Consider the following 13,866-nt stretch of genomic DNA (forward strand, 5'->3'; position numbering starts at 1 on the left):
ATCAAAATGTATTAAAAAATGTAAACATTTTAAATGCGAGTGAATAGGATTGACCTGCAAACTCAAATTGAATTCAAATTGAATTTGAGTTTAAAAAAATAATTCAAATTAAAATTTCAACATTTTTCAAAAGTCCACCAAATGACCCAAATTGATTCTAGGAGGTCCCCCATAGGCTAAAACACCAATTCAGCAGGTTTTAGATGGTGGATAGGTGAATTAAAATTCTTGAAGGCAAAGTACATGATAAAGTTTGAAATTTGAATTTTTTTTACACTCGAATCGAATTTGAACTATTCCCTAGTCTAATTACTCTAAAATAAACTCGAAATTAGTATTTAAAAATTCGAATTTTCAATTCAAGCCTAGATAAATCTGCCCCTAAGAGTGCAGTGTTAATAGTGGCAGCAGTGTGAAATTTGTTTGGCTCAATGCGCTCATAGAACCCTTGAACTCCTGCAATGTTCATGATGTAGTTAATTCTGGGGTTCACTTCCGTCAATGGGTGCACTGGCGCAGTGTTTCCTACACTGTCCTTTTACAACTAAATAAACATGTTTTTAAATTAGAATTCTTTGTATAAAATGGAGTCTATGGGAGACGACCTTCCTGAATGCAGAGCTTTTTGGATAACACGTTTTTGTAAAAGGGGATCCCATACCTATACAGTATTGTCTATGCATAAGGTAAGTTTTACTTTTTGATTTCATTTTTTTCTGGTCCGTGCCAGCAGCGTGGGAAGGACATGGATACAAATAAATAAGATATGCAGGTGTGGGACCTGTTATCTAGAATGCTTGAGTTTTCTGGATAATGGATCTTTCTGTAATTTGGATCTTCATACCGTAAATCTACTAGAAAATAATGTAAAGATTAAATAAACCCAAATAGTCTGGTTTTGCTTCCAATAAGAATTAATTATATCTTAGTTTGGATCAAGTACAAGCTACTGTTTTATTATTACAGAGAAAAGGGAATTATTTGGATAAAATGGAGTTTATGGGAAATGCCCTATCAGGAATTCAGAGCTTTGTGGATAATGGATTTCTGGACAACAGATCACATACCTGTATGATATACTGAAGGCATTGCAGCAAGCTCTGTGTAGTTAGGAACAGTAAACCCTACTGCGAGCCATTTGGCTTTGTATGTGATATCTTTAGAAAACCCTAGCAGCTAAATGAAAATACAGCTACATGTGTAATGTTATTATATTCTTTACAGTTTTCTTTTTTGCATCTGCAACTTAGAAATGGAGTAAAGTTAAATCATCGCTATTCTTTAATTTCATGTGTTTTTAATCCTATGTTGTTATAGTCACACAATATCCTGCTAAGCATATGAGCCTATTTCCTTTGTTCTTCAAGTTGTGTGTGTTTGTTTGCTTTTTTGCCAAATCAAAACATTTACCATATTAATAACAACTACAAAACATTTTGGATTCTGGGTTATAGCGAAAGCTGAACGAATGTCTGATTTTTTAAAGACTGATGTATGAGCTGGCTGTATATTATTCTGACAACCACGCTGGTCACTGCCTTATAACACATCCCTATATTAATACACATTGCTTTCTGTTGTATGCAGCCACAGCATATTCTTTTGGCACAATAAAAGAAAGAAGGGGGTACAGAACGCTCCGGGTAGGCTAAGAGCCTCCTTTTAGTATTCTTTATTCCATACTGTATGTGCCTACTTATTGACTTGGAGACAGTGGGATTTTTTGGAATTGTTAAGAAGTATAGTTAATAATTACCTACAGAGTATTCTAGGTAATTGTTGAAACAGCTAAAATGTATTATGAAATGCTTTTATAACGCAATGTTAAATCAGTAATAATTACAAATTTCATATATGTAAATATAGAGCTGGATTTTCAAAAGAATGCCTCAGCCTACAGTTTCACAAAATGGATACTTCCATGCAGGGATAACTGGTTTGCTAATCCAATAATCTCCATAGTGTGGCCTGATATAAAGCACTATGGGGGGAATGTAATATAAGTTGCTAACGGAAAAACTATTCGCAATGCGAAAAGTTATGACTTTGCGCAAACAAATTTTGCTTTGCACGAATTTAATATAGCTTTTGCGAGCACGGAAAATGTTTAGCGACCACTTCCGACAGTGGACGGGCGTTCGCAAATGTTATAGTTTGCGACAATGCGCAGTCAATGTAATAAAACTTCTTACTGAAAAAGTCGTTAAGTTTGCTCCAAAAGATTACGACACCTTCAAGCATTACTTAAGAGTGCGCAATTACAATGCGCAATTACAATTCGCAATGCAATAACAGTTTAAGGAACAATATTACATTGCGAGATGTGGATTTCTAGTCTTATTGGTTTTGCAACTTCAATTACACTCCCCTGTATACTGGGTATTTTCTTTATTATTATTGTGTTATAATTTAAATGTATATTAGTGATGTGCCCAACCTCGCACCCCCATTTGCAGGTGGCAGGTGGGTCAGGGTCGAGCTCTTCCTCCTGCTCTCCCTGCCCACCACCGTACACTGCTGGCTTCCGACTTCCGGTTTTATAGCCGCACGTCTGCTCCACCCGCCCCCCAAACAAGGGAAAGTTGTGCTCACCACTAATTTTTAAAACCATTAGGCGGGGGTGCAATGAGGCTGTGACCACAAAATACATATAGGCAAATAAAAGAGGTCCTCTGCACTCAACCCATTATCAATATATTTAAGATATAGACATTTTGTGCATACTGCTACTGAAAAATGCCTTACCCTCAGCGCCGATTTGTACCTTAGGGCCGCCTGAGGCGGCTCCTGCATTGCCGCCCCCCCTCGCCGACTTACCTGTCGGGAGGGGAGGCAGGAACACTAATGCGGAGAGAATTCTATTGCTTCATTATACATTTTGCAAAGGGACTAAGTTTTACCTGCAACTTACTAGCTGCTTTCAAAGTAAAACTCCCAAACTTGGCTGCCCTTTTATTAGACAACAGTGGGATCACCTGACTATAGTTGGGAAGGGTGGGAGCTACAACATGGAGCTGGTCACTGCTCCTGTATATACAGTATATACCAAAAAATCATGGAGTCATGTACAAAAAAGTCCAACTTTATTTTAATTGAATCAGTTTGTTATTCAACCATAATTAATAACTTTTGTTTGTATAGAACTAAAAATACATTATGTGGCATAATTATGGCTAACTTCCAAGAAGTAATTTTCATTTATAATTTCATAGAAATCATTTTAAATGCATACCGTAATGAAAGAAAAAAATTGCATTTAGTCACCTTATGTAATGCATTATAATATAATTAGCAGCCTTTTAGTTTGAACATATAATGCCTTGCAAATATATTCAGACCCTTGACCACTTCTCTCATTTTACTGAATGTTATTCGCTGAAAATTTAATGAGAATTTTGATGTTAAAATTATCTGAAAAATAAAGATACTCTAAAGTATGCTGTTTGGACATGTATTTCCTACCCTGTAATATTTTCCAGAGCTTTTTTTTTAGAAATAACAGTGCTTAGGGAGTATGTGTGTACAGGTATGGGATCTGTTATATAGAATATTCTGGACCTGGGGATCTTTCCATAATTGGATCTCCATACCTTAAAGGAGTTGTTCACCTTTCAAACACTTTTTTCAATTCAGTTGTTTTTAGATTGTTCCCCAGAAATAAAGATTTTTTTTTAATTTGATAATAATTTGATAAAAAACCAAAAAAACTAGTTGTTTTCAGATAGATCACTAGAAGTAACAACTTTTTCCAATGACTTTCTATTTTCTATGTGTGACCGTTTTTCTAATATTGATGTGTAAAGTGCCATTTTTCACCTTCCGAAGCAGCTCTGAGAGGGGAGGTCGCCGACCCTGTAAACTGTTCTAAATTTACTTGATACATTTCTTATCTTTGTCCCTGCTGAGCAGAATCTCTGGGTTTCATTACAGGCAGCTGTTAGAATTGATACAATAGTTGTTAATACTCCAGAGATGCTGCTGAGAAATGTATCAACTAAATGCTGCAAAATTGTACCACTTTAGAGTCTGCACCTGATGTAGCTGCCAGACAGGGGCATTCAACTTTAAACTTAGATTTTGGAAAAACAGTAACAAATAATAATTATTATTTGTTACTGTTTTTCCAAAATCTAAGTTTAAAGTTGAATGCCCCTGTCTGGCAGCTACATCAGGTGCAGACTCTAAAGTGGTACAATTTTGCAGCATTTAGTTGATACATTTCTCAGCAGCATCTCTGGAGTATTAACAACTATTGTATCAATTCTATCTATAGTATTAACAACTATCATTTATCAATAATTCTTCTTGACAAAGTCAGAGCGATTAAAAACATTGCAACAAATTTGTCAATTTGAATCATAAGATTGATTAGACTTTATTGAATTGTTGGATTATCAGATGAAAACCAGCACGGACCATGTTATCAAGAAGCATCTTCAGGGACATCTGTCATTGACTTCTACATGACATTGACAGGTTTGAGATGGAGTCTTTTTGGATTCGGATTATTATAAAACATCACTAAACATTTGAGGGGTTTTCCCAGAAAAACTTGAGGTTTAATAAATGGTATACAAAAAAAATGTAACCATTAAATAAAACCCAATAATATTGTTTTGAGTCGTATAAGAATGAATTATATCTTAGTTGGGATCAAGTACAAAGCTAGTACAATCAAAAAGGAAATAAAGTTTAAATTATTTGCTTAAAATTTAGTCTATGTGATATGGCCTTCATGTAGTTTGGATCTTTCTGGAAAACAGATCCTATTATGGTGTTTTTTACGACTCAGGTAGGCTAATTTTGCTTTCAAATGACCACAAACCCATTATTGCATTAGTGTGTCTGCTGTAATGCTGCTTTAATTAGTGAAAACATAATAGCACAAATTCTTAAAACCAATGAATGCAGAGAATCAGATGGATAGTTCATTATCACATATTTTTTTGATTTTTTTGATTTCTTGCCAATGCCACACTTTTCATTTGGAAGGACTTTGCATTCCCTTGCCTACGTAAAAGTCAATACCACACTATTCAATGGGAACACTTGTGAGTACTTTTCATTCCCTTTTCTCAGTAACCGGTACATCAAGACTTGTTGATTCTCCCTTGAATTTCTTAGAGTTTTTAACCATTTTTGAGCTTTAGAGTATCAATATAGAAAAAATTCACAAAATACATTCATTTCAGTGGGCTTTTTTGTGGCAGTCAATTAGTGTTTGTTCACAGTGACGTTTTTGTGCAAATTACATTGGAGTCAATGGGCTTCACTGACATGTATTTTTGCTGCTGACATCTTTATTCTCATTTTTTTTTAAATCAATGTATAACTTTTATTACAGTACATTCAACCATTAATGTAAGAAATTGAAATAGTTATGCCCTTCAATGTGGAACCTTTATTCAAAATGGGCCTCTAGTGTGGCAACCAGGCCATTAAAAATAACCCTTAAAGGTCATTAACATTTAATTAATTTTTCCTAAAAAGGTCGCAACCCATAATTACTTTCTCGAAGTACACATTCACTGATGCACAGTTTCACATCAAAGGAGAATGGATTACAGTAAGGGGCATATTTATCTAGGGTTGAATTTCGAATTTGAAAAACGTTGAAATTCGAATTCAAAAAGAACAACCGGAATTAAGTTTTTTTTTGGCCGAATAGGGCAGTTTTCAATCAAATAGGTCAATTTTCGCTTGAATTTAAATCGAAGTTATAGCACATTTGATCGAATTCGAAGTTTTTCCCGAAAAAAACTAAAATTTTTCAAAGTCCACCAATTTGCTCCAAATAGGTTCTAGGAGTTCCCCATAGGCTAAAACAGCAATTTGGCTGGTTTTAGATGGTGACATTCTCATTTTAGTGCTTTTAAAGGATTTTGAAATCACGATTAAACTCTATTTTTCTAAAATCACCAATGCCTTATATATATTAAAATATTCAAATATAAAAAGAGGTTTTTACTTTATGAATTTAAAATTTTAAGAGAATTAAAAGAAAATATTTAGAGAAAAATTTGATTTGTAAAAAAATTTGAAATTCCAATGGCAGTAAATAGGCAACTGAATGTGAATAAGCATGCTACCGAGAGCAGTAATTTTCTTTTTATATCTCTGCCCTGGTTCTTTGTTACCGAAGCCAGCTGATTAACAGGCTTCTATTACATTGTTTCAAGAGAATGCAAGCATTAAAGAAGGGACAGCAAAAAAATAAATAAATAAATACTGGAATTGGATGTACAAACTTTAAAACTATTAAAAGAACATATATTGTAAAGTTACTTTAAGTTACATTTTTCTTAGACAAATTTTTATTTTAATTGTAATTTTAATTATCATGGGTTATTTGTCAAAGGTTAGGTCTTTGTGCTGTTAATTTGGCTATACTTTACTCTCTGCTATCTACCTGTGAGGCCTAGCATTTCACTAGAATATGGACTGGATATCCTGTGTCTGATTGTGCTCCATAGCACCAGTATCAGGTGTATATTTTGTCTTACACCAATGGCTTCCACACATTATTGTAACAGTACTAGATTAATGGTTTTTACAGGTCATGTGACTTTTGTCCATGCATAAACCCCAAAATCAAAGCAGGCCAGAAACTGCAACCTTTTTAGGACCAATACTTTTAAATATCTGCCATGTTGTAGTTAAATGGATCATAATTAGAAGAAACAGCTAAGAGAAATGGCTAGAATAAAATGGTTAAATTGGCTGAGCATGAATTAACCTTTCTAGAGTGTTAGACCATTAGAGCATTTTATTCCCTTTTGAGATTAAATATCTGCTTTGTTGAAATCCGTCTTTTCTTAGTGGAAAGTTAATCATGTCGTTTCACTAAACATTTCTTTTATAAACAGCCTCCCTTGACAAGGCAAACACAGCAGCCTACGTTCACACATTGAAAATATAATTTTAGAATGATCTGTGGGGATCACTTCAAAATGCTTTAAAGAATTTAATGAGCACAAAGCTCACAGCCAGCCTGCAGCTCATAAATGAGAAGAACCTTCAAAGAAAAATGTCAGCTCTGTTTCAAAATTTGTGTGGATTCTTTACCCTTATACTATCCTTTCTATCATATCCCACATACTTTCTCTCTCCACTACCTGCAAAATATAACTGTTCTTGTTAGTGAGGCCATTAAACAACAACATTACCTCTCCAATGCCAAAAACTGTAAGGGTTCATCCTATGGGCATCTATAAAATGTTAAATAGGTGTCATATGAATCATGTAGTCCAACAAATAAAATCTGGGTGTTTAGTAATAGGTTCAACTGACTCTAGGGATTCAATTTTCTGTGTTATTTCTCTTTATGACATGAACTTTGAATTAATTTAGACCTCTTCATCAAGCATAGCTACTGGTTGGATCTTATACTTATACTGTCATTCCTTCATGGCATATAGGTTACAGGTTGAGTTCATCATTACTAGAATCACATCAGCATTCCTCTAGTCCAGTAGTACAATAATGAGAGGGAGCCTGATAAAATCAGAAATAAAGGGCTGACTATAACTGAACTAAGGCTTTGGTTTGCTCAATACCTTGAGCATAAGACTATGGTGAGCACATACATTCCAGCATTCAACCACAGTTAAGCACAGACAATTTTGTGGTTAGAATGTCTTCAAAAAACAATAGCTTTAGTCATTGGACCAAGAATGTTTCCAGAATGTAATCATGGTAGGTAACTTTTATCCCATGTTGAGAGTGGAAAAACTTATAAAGAAAAAAACAACAGTATAACTGAGAAATTGAGATTTATTTTTTGGTGCAATTGGTTTGCTATAGTGTACTGTCATGGGTTCCCATCCCTTACTTGTGCCCTTTTTTTGCATGAAATGAGTGACTAAGGAATGCATGCCAGAGGTATTTAACTATAAATATTAGAAATGATCATTCAAAAGCAATTTTACACACTGAAAAAACATTAAATTAAATACACTTTACTTTCAATAACATTTTAGCACTCCGCAGTTTCCTGTTACGTCTCTCTTTGCAGAAAATGACTACTTCAGAATGTGCAAATTTAATGTGAAATAATAGGAAATATCTTAGTAAAGTCTAGCTCTTTTTACCAAAGAGAATTTCTTATAAGTACTTCACCATACCATCCCTATGTCAACTATAGTTTACTTTGTAATACAGCTATGGAATTCCTTTTTTGGAAATCTCTGAATTACAGGAAGTCCATCTCCCGTAATGTCTATTTTACAGGGGTGGCTCACCTTTAAGTTAACTTTAAGTATGTTATCTAATAGCTCATTCTAAGCAACTTTATTATTTATATTTTATAGTTTTTGAATGATTTGCCTTCGTCTTCTGACGCTTTTCAACTTTCAAATGGGGTCACTGACCCCATCTAAACAACAAATGCTCTGTAAGGCTATAAATGTATTGTTACTGCTACTTTTAAATACTAATCTTTCTATTTAGGCCCTTTCCTAGTCATATCCTAGTCTCTCATTCAAATCATCCATAGTTGCTAAGGTAATTTGTACTCTAACAACCAAATCACTCAATCTGCAAACTGGAGAGCTGCTGTATAAAACAGCTCAAAAACCACAAATAATAAAAAATTAAAAGCAATTGCAAATTGTCTCAGAATACTACTCTCTACATCATACTAAAAGTTCATTTAAAGGTGCACAACCCCTTTCAGCAAATAACTATAACTTTTAATAAATGTTATTTTCTCTATAATAAGAAAACAGTACGTAGCTAGTCCTGGATGACTTTAGATTGTAAGCTCTTTTAAGCAGGACCCTCTTCATCTATTGTATTGGTAATTGGGCACTTTGAATGTAATTCTGTATGTTCATTGTATAAACCCATTTATTCTACAGAGCTGTGGAAAATGTTGGCCCTTTATAAATACACAGTTAACAGTGAAGGGCGAATTTGTCCTGTTTCGTGGAAAGAAATGCAAATTTCCTTTGAAAATTCAAGAAAAGGCGAGAAAATAGCGAAAGTGAGTTTTGACATCGGTATCAATTCGTGGGTGTCAAAATCGACACCGCCAACAATTCCGACGTCATCGACAATTTGACGCCTGCCTATTTTATCCAATTGCATTAAAGCATGCGGTAAATTGTTGCCGGCATCGAAATAAATTCACCCATCACTACATGTTAATGTTAATAACAATAATAATAGTAGTTTAGATTCATGAATACATATTGGTTGCATAACCATCCTATTGGGTTATAATAGATTTTACAGTATTAACATAGCCTGGTTTCCCAGAAATAATTGGTGTAGTACATAGATGCAGACGGCTCTCGATCCAATAGGGGCAGGAGGGAGAAGTCAGCTAAAAGTACCCTGCCCCCTACTAATTCTTTTTTACTTCTAGCTTATGCGTTATTCAGATGGGCAAGTTAAACAGTGGCAGGAGGCACAGGCTATAACTGGGACCTGTCCTTACCACCTGCTCTATGGATTTGCCATTGACCAAGAGGCAGAGTGCACTTTGCAGAGGGTATAAGTGCTTGTTAAATGAGTGTCTCTTACCCCCATATGTATTAAAAGGCCCTAAGATTGCTCAGGAGCAGTAACCCATAGCAGCCAATAATATATGTGCTTTTAATCTGACCAATAAATACTTTTGCTGATTGGCTGTCATGGGTTACTGCTCTTGGGCAAAGTTAGTGTCCTTTATTACATAACCCAATTAGTGTTCTAGCACTTGTACCCTTTGGAAATTTAATTTACCCCTATAATCTGCTTTGTTACTAATATCTCTGCTCCAGGCTCCTATTTATAAGTGAATGATTTGTAAAATGTATTATTTTACTTGCAGTAAACACTGCACCACCAGTCTCATGCCTCGTTACTGACTTGTCCCCTTCTCTGAAAATTGGTTTCTGCCACAAACACATTTCCTCTGGAATCCTATAGACATGCAATGTAGTACATTTGAAAAGTGTTTCATACGAGCACTGTGAGTTGCTGAATATTATATTCCAGTTTGTGCCTTTAATTCACCCACTACTAAATATGATTATAAGTTACCTTTTTATACCTTGGGGCCTGGTAATTACATTGTGATGTATCTCTCCTAGATCATGTACTTTCCCCACTTACTGAGTTACTTTCCAAAGGCAATAAATCACAGCAGGAAACTGACAATACCTCCACAATGGAAAAGGATTTATAAATAATAGTCAATGGCAAACTTTTATGGCACCTAGAATGGATAAAAAGGATATTTGATTTAAGGGGCACAAACAGCCTACTAAATATATAAATACTGCATATACCACACCTTTAGTATCAATCCACAAAAAAGAAATTTGACAATAAAATTCTAATTGCCATTTGAGAAAGTGCCATATGAGAATTATCTGTGCATTAATACATCAGAAACGGAAGGGATTCTTACTGTAAGAAGTTACTGTTGTAGCCCTATTCTGATTTCCTTCCTTTTGACTACAGGAGTCCCATGTCTCTACTACAAGGTAGAGCAGGTACACTATGATTTGGCGTGCCTCCACCCAGGGTCAGGACGGGCTAGAATGTACCAACCCTCCCTAGGAACGTCTCTGATCCACAATAACACACTCACAGAGGATAAAGTTAAAAGGTTTTTTTTCAAGACAATGCTCCTTTAAATAATTTACAGACATATGGATCTCTTACAATCTCTCTTAGGTGGGTTCTGGTTGTAGTCACACAAACGATCAGTAACTGCTCCCAACAAATAGTCATCCAGCGTATACTCAAAACATTCAGGTAGTATTGCTTGCCTTGGTGGCCAATCCCCAGCACTAGGTGGTCTCTGCTCCAGCAAATCTCTCTATCCCTGAGTCTCCCCTTAAATCCCTAATCTGGTGTCTTTGTCACTGCAGGGTACTAACCCTTCTGGTCTCCTTGTGGGAGCAATGGACTGCTCTCTAACTCCTCAACCTTTCTTTCACTCCTATAGTGACTATAACAAAACTGCCCTAGCACTTACTCTTCCTATACTGGAAGCTTGCTTTGTTCCAGGACCACAGCACTTCCTCCAAAAAGTTTTCAGACCCAAAGAGAGCGAGCACATGGAATCTTCCCTTTCCATAAAATAGACATCTACTGGCCAGTTACAGAACTGCCAGCAGAATACATGAACACAGGAAAGGAAACAGCTTCCCTTATATACTGAGGATTCAATCTGGCTGACTAAGTCATGACCATCCCCAAGGGACCAAAGGACCTAAAGCTCTGCAAAACCTTTACCCTCCTACATTGTTACTGTTACTCACGCGGAATGGTGAAAATTTACAGAAATGCATTGAAGTCTATGGGAGAAACTTTGACACTCAACAATTTTTTTCACCCATTGGAGTCTATGGGCGTTATCATCACTAGCAGGAATCTCTCCAAATGCAATATACAGTTTGATTCAAGATTATTTTTTACCTTTATCTGTATTTAACCAGTACAGTACTGTAGAAGAGCCAGACCTCTATTTACATTAACACTATAAGTAGCTGTTTCATGTAAAGTATATTTTGTTATCATTCTTCTTTATGCCCTTTATAGTAGGGATGCACCAAATCCAGTATTTTGGGATTGCCTGAACCCCTGAATCCTTCATGAAAGATTTGGCCGAATACCAAACCAAATCCGTATTCCAATTAGCAAATGCAAATCACGGATGGGAAGGGCAAAAGAGGACCACGGTTAAAAATATTTTTACTTCTTTATTTTGTGACAAAAAGTCATGTGATTTTAAGGATTCAGATTCTGTTCAAATCCTGGCCTAGTACCGAACCAAATGCTGGATCGGTGCATCCCTACTTTATAGCGGAACATTATTTCCTTTCATAATTTAGAATTTGATCAATACCTAGCTCTGAGTTCATTAACACTCATTCACAACTGCAACTACATTATGATCATGCAAAAATTGATGCAATTGTTACACAAATTGACTGGATTCATTAAAGGTACCAAATACACTTCTTGCACTTCCATATTGTTGTACTTGGAGCCAGTACAGCCATCCTACCTTCTACTCAGGTAAAACAATGGTAATTGATAACCAAAAACAGTTATAGCACCTGGGAATAGAATACACAAAACAACAATTAAAGTGATACAATTTAATTAGATTTACTAAAATAATCAAAGCCATCTCCAAGAACACTATATTGAGGGAATTTTATTAAATATAAGACAGAAAATGTTACTGTTCTCATTGCATAGTGGCTACAAACTCTGTATAACTTGGCAGCAATACCTGCTTTATTCAACTGCTTTTATTTTGATTACACTCAGCAAGGGGAATGATTAATAACTTTGTTTTCTTAGTCTCTTTTATATTGATCTTTCCTTTTTACCATAGAGCAAAAAACAAAGACAGCCACAGATCAAAGAAAGCATAAATATATTATTAAAATGATCTGTATCCCTATATGGAGCAGACAATTTCTGTATATATCGTTTTCAGACAGAAGTCGCCTCTTCCCTGTGGAGCTTGAAGCATTCGGTATGATTTGGAGTTTCGGGAAGATAAGTTGACTGCCTAAAGACATAAGAAACTGACACAAATAAAACCATGTTTTAGACTTTGCATTATCACTGCAGTCCCATAAACCACTAGGAAAAACAGTGGTTCAAGGAAATTATTATAACATATCTAAAAATAGAATATATATATATATATATATATATATATATATATATATATCGAGAGAGAGAGAGAGAGAGAGAGAGAGAGAGAGAGAGAGAGAGAGAGAGGGAGCATTGAATAAAATAATGTAATCTAAAATTACCATCTGTATAAATTAATATGAATATGATTTATGGCGGGTACCATAGTGCAGATTGTATTACAGGTACAGCAGGGGAAGAGCAGAACATGGGAAGCTGGAATACCCTTGTGCATTATTATAAATAATGATGAGCAAAATTTCCTGCAGATATGGATTTGCAGCAAAATTACATATTTTGCAATCCATGAATATATTTGCGAAACCGCTGCAAAATGTTGCTGAAAAATTCTACTTTGGAAAAAAAGCTAAAAATTCTACTTTGGAAAAAAAACTATCTATAGACAATATATTTTGCACTGAAAAGTCACAGCTAAATGTTGATGCAAGTAGCAAAAAAAAGTCACCACAGAAATCCGCTTCTTGAGCAAAGGCACAGGGTACACAGCAGATAACAAATGAGCTCTGTTGTATACAATAGGATTGTTCAGAACGAATCTGCTATGTACTGTGTATCCTGTGCTTGAATGGCTGCCCCCATAGCTACACAGCAGCTTGTGAATATAAAATGTAGATGTGTTTATATATCAAACTCACCAGTTTTACTAGTGGAGGGCAACAGTATATGAAATTGTCATTCCTTTATGTATCTTTAATTATTTGGTGTTACTGTTCCTTTAAGAATGCACATGCCATTGTTGTGCCAGTGTTCAGCAGGAAACCCCGGAGGAATTTACTAATTACTTGGGTTTCGTACCAAAAAAACATTGCCAATCATTATATTTTTACCTGAACAAGCTTTTTCAGTGAAGAAAAAAACATACGTAGCTTTTAGGTGCAATCTTAAATTGGCCCCTAAGATTTATTGGTAGTATCCCTTCATGTGTTGCTGTGCTGCCAGGATCCTTGTTTTTTGTGATCTTTGAATATACCCTGTTATTTTAAGTATTTTGTAATGTGTGATTAGTTGTGGGTAATTTCACCCAAAGTCACTCGTGCCTTTGCAAGTAAATTCTGCGAGCATCTTTATTGCATATCAAACCAATACTGTAAATCTCAACCATAAAGTTGAACCTGTGCACAGAGTTTATCGGAGAACATATATTCAACCACACATTAGCACTGCACAGATAAGGATAAAGAGGTAGCAGCGGAACAG

This window comes from Xenopus laevis, chromosome 6L (assembly GCF_017654675.1).
Source record: "Xenopus laevis strain J_2021 chromosome 6L, Xenopus_laevis_v10.1, whole genome shotgun sequence".
NCBI lineage: Eukaryota > Metazoa > Chordata > Amphibia > Anura > Pipidae > Xenopus > Xenopus laevis.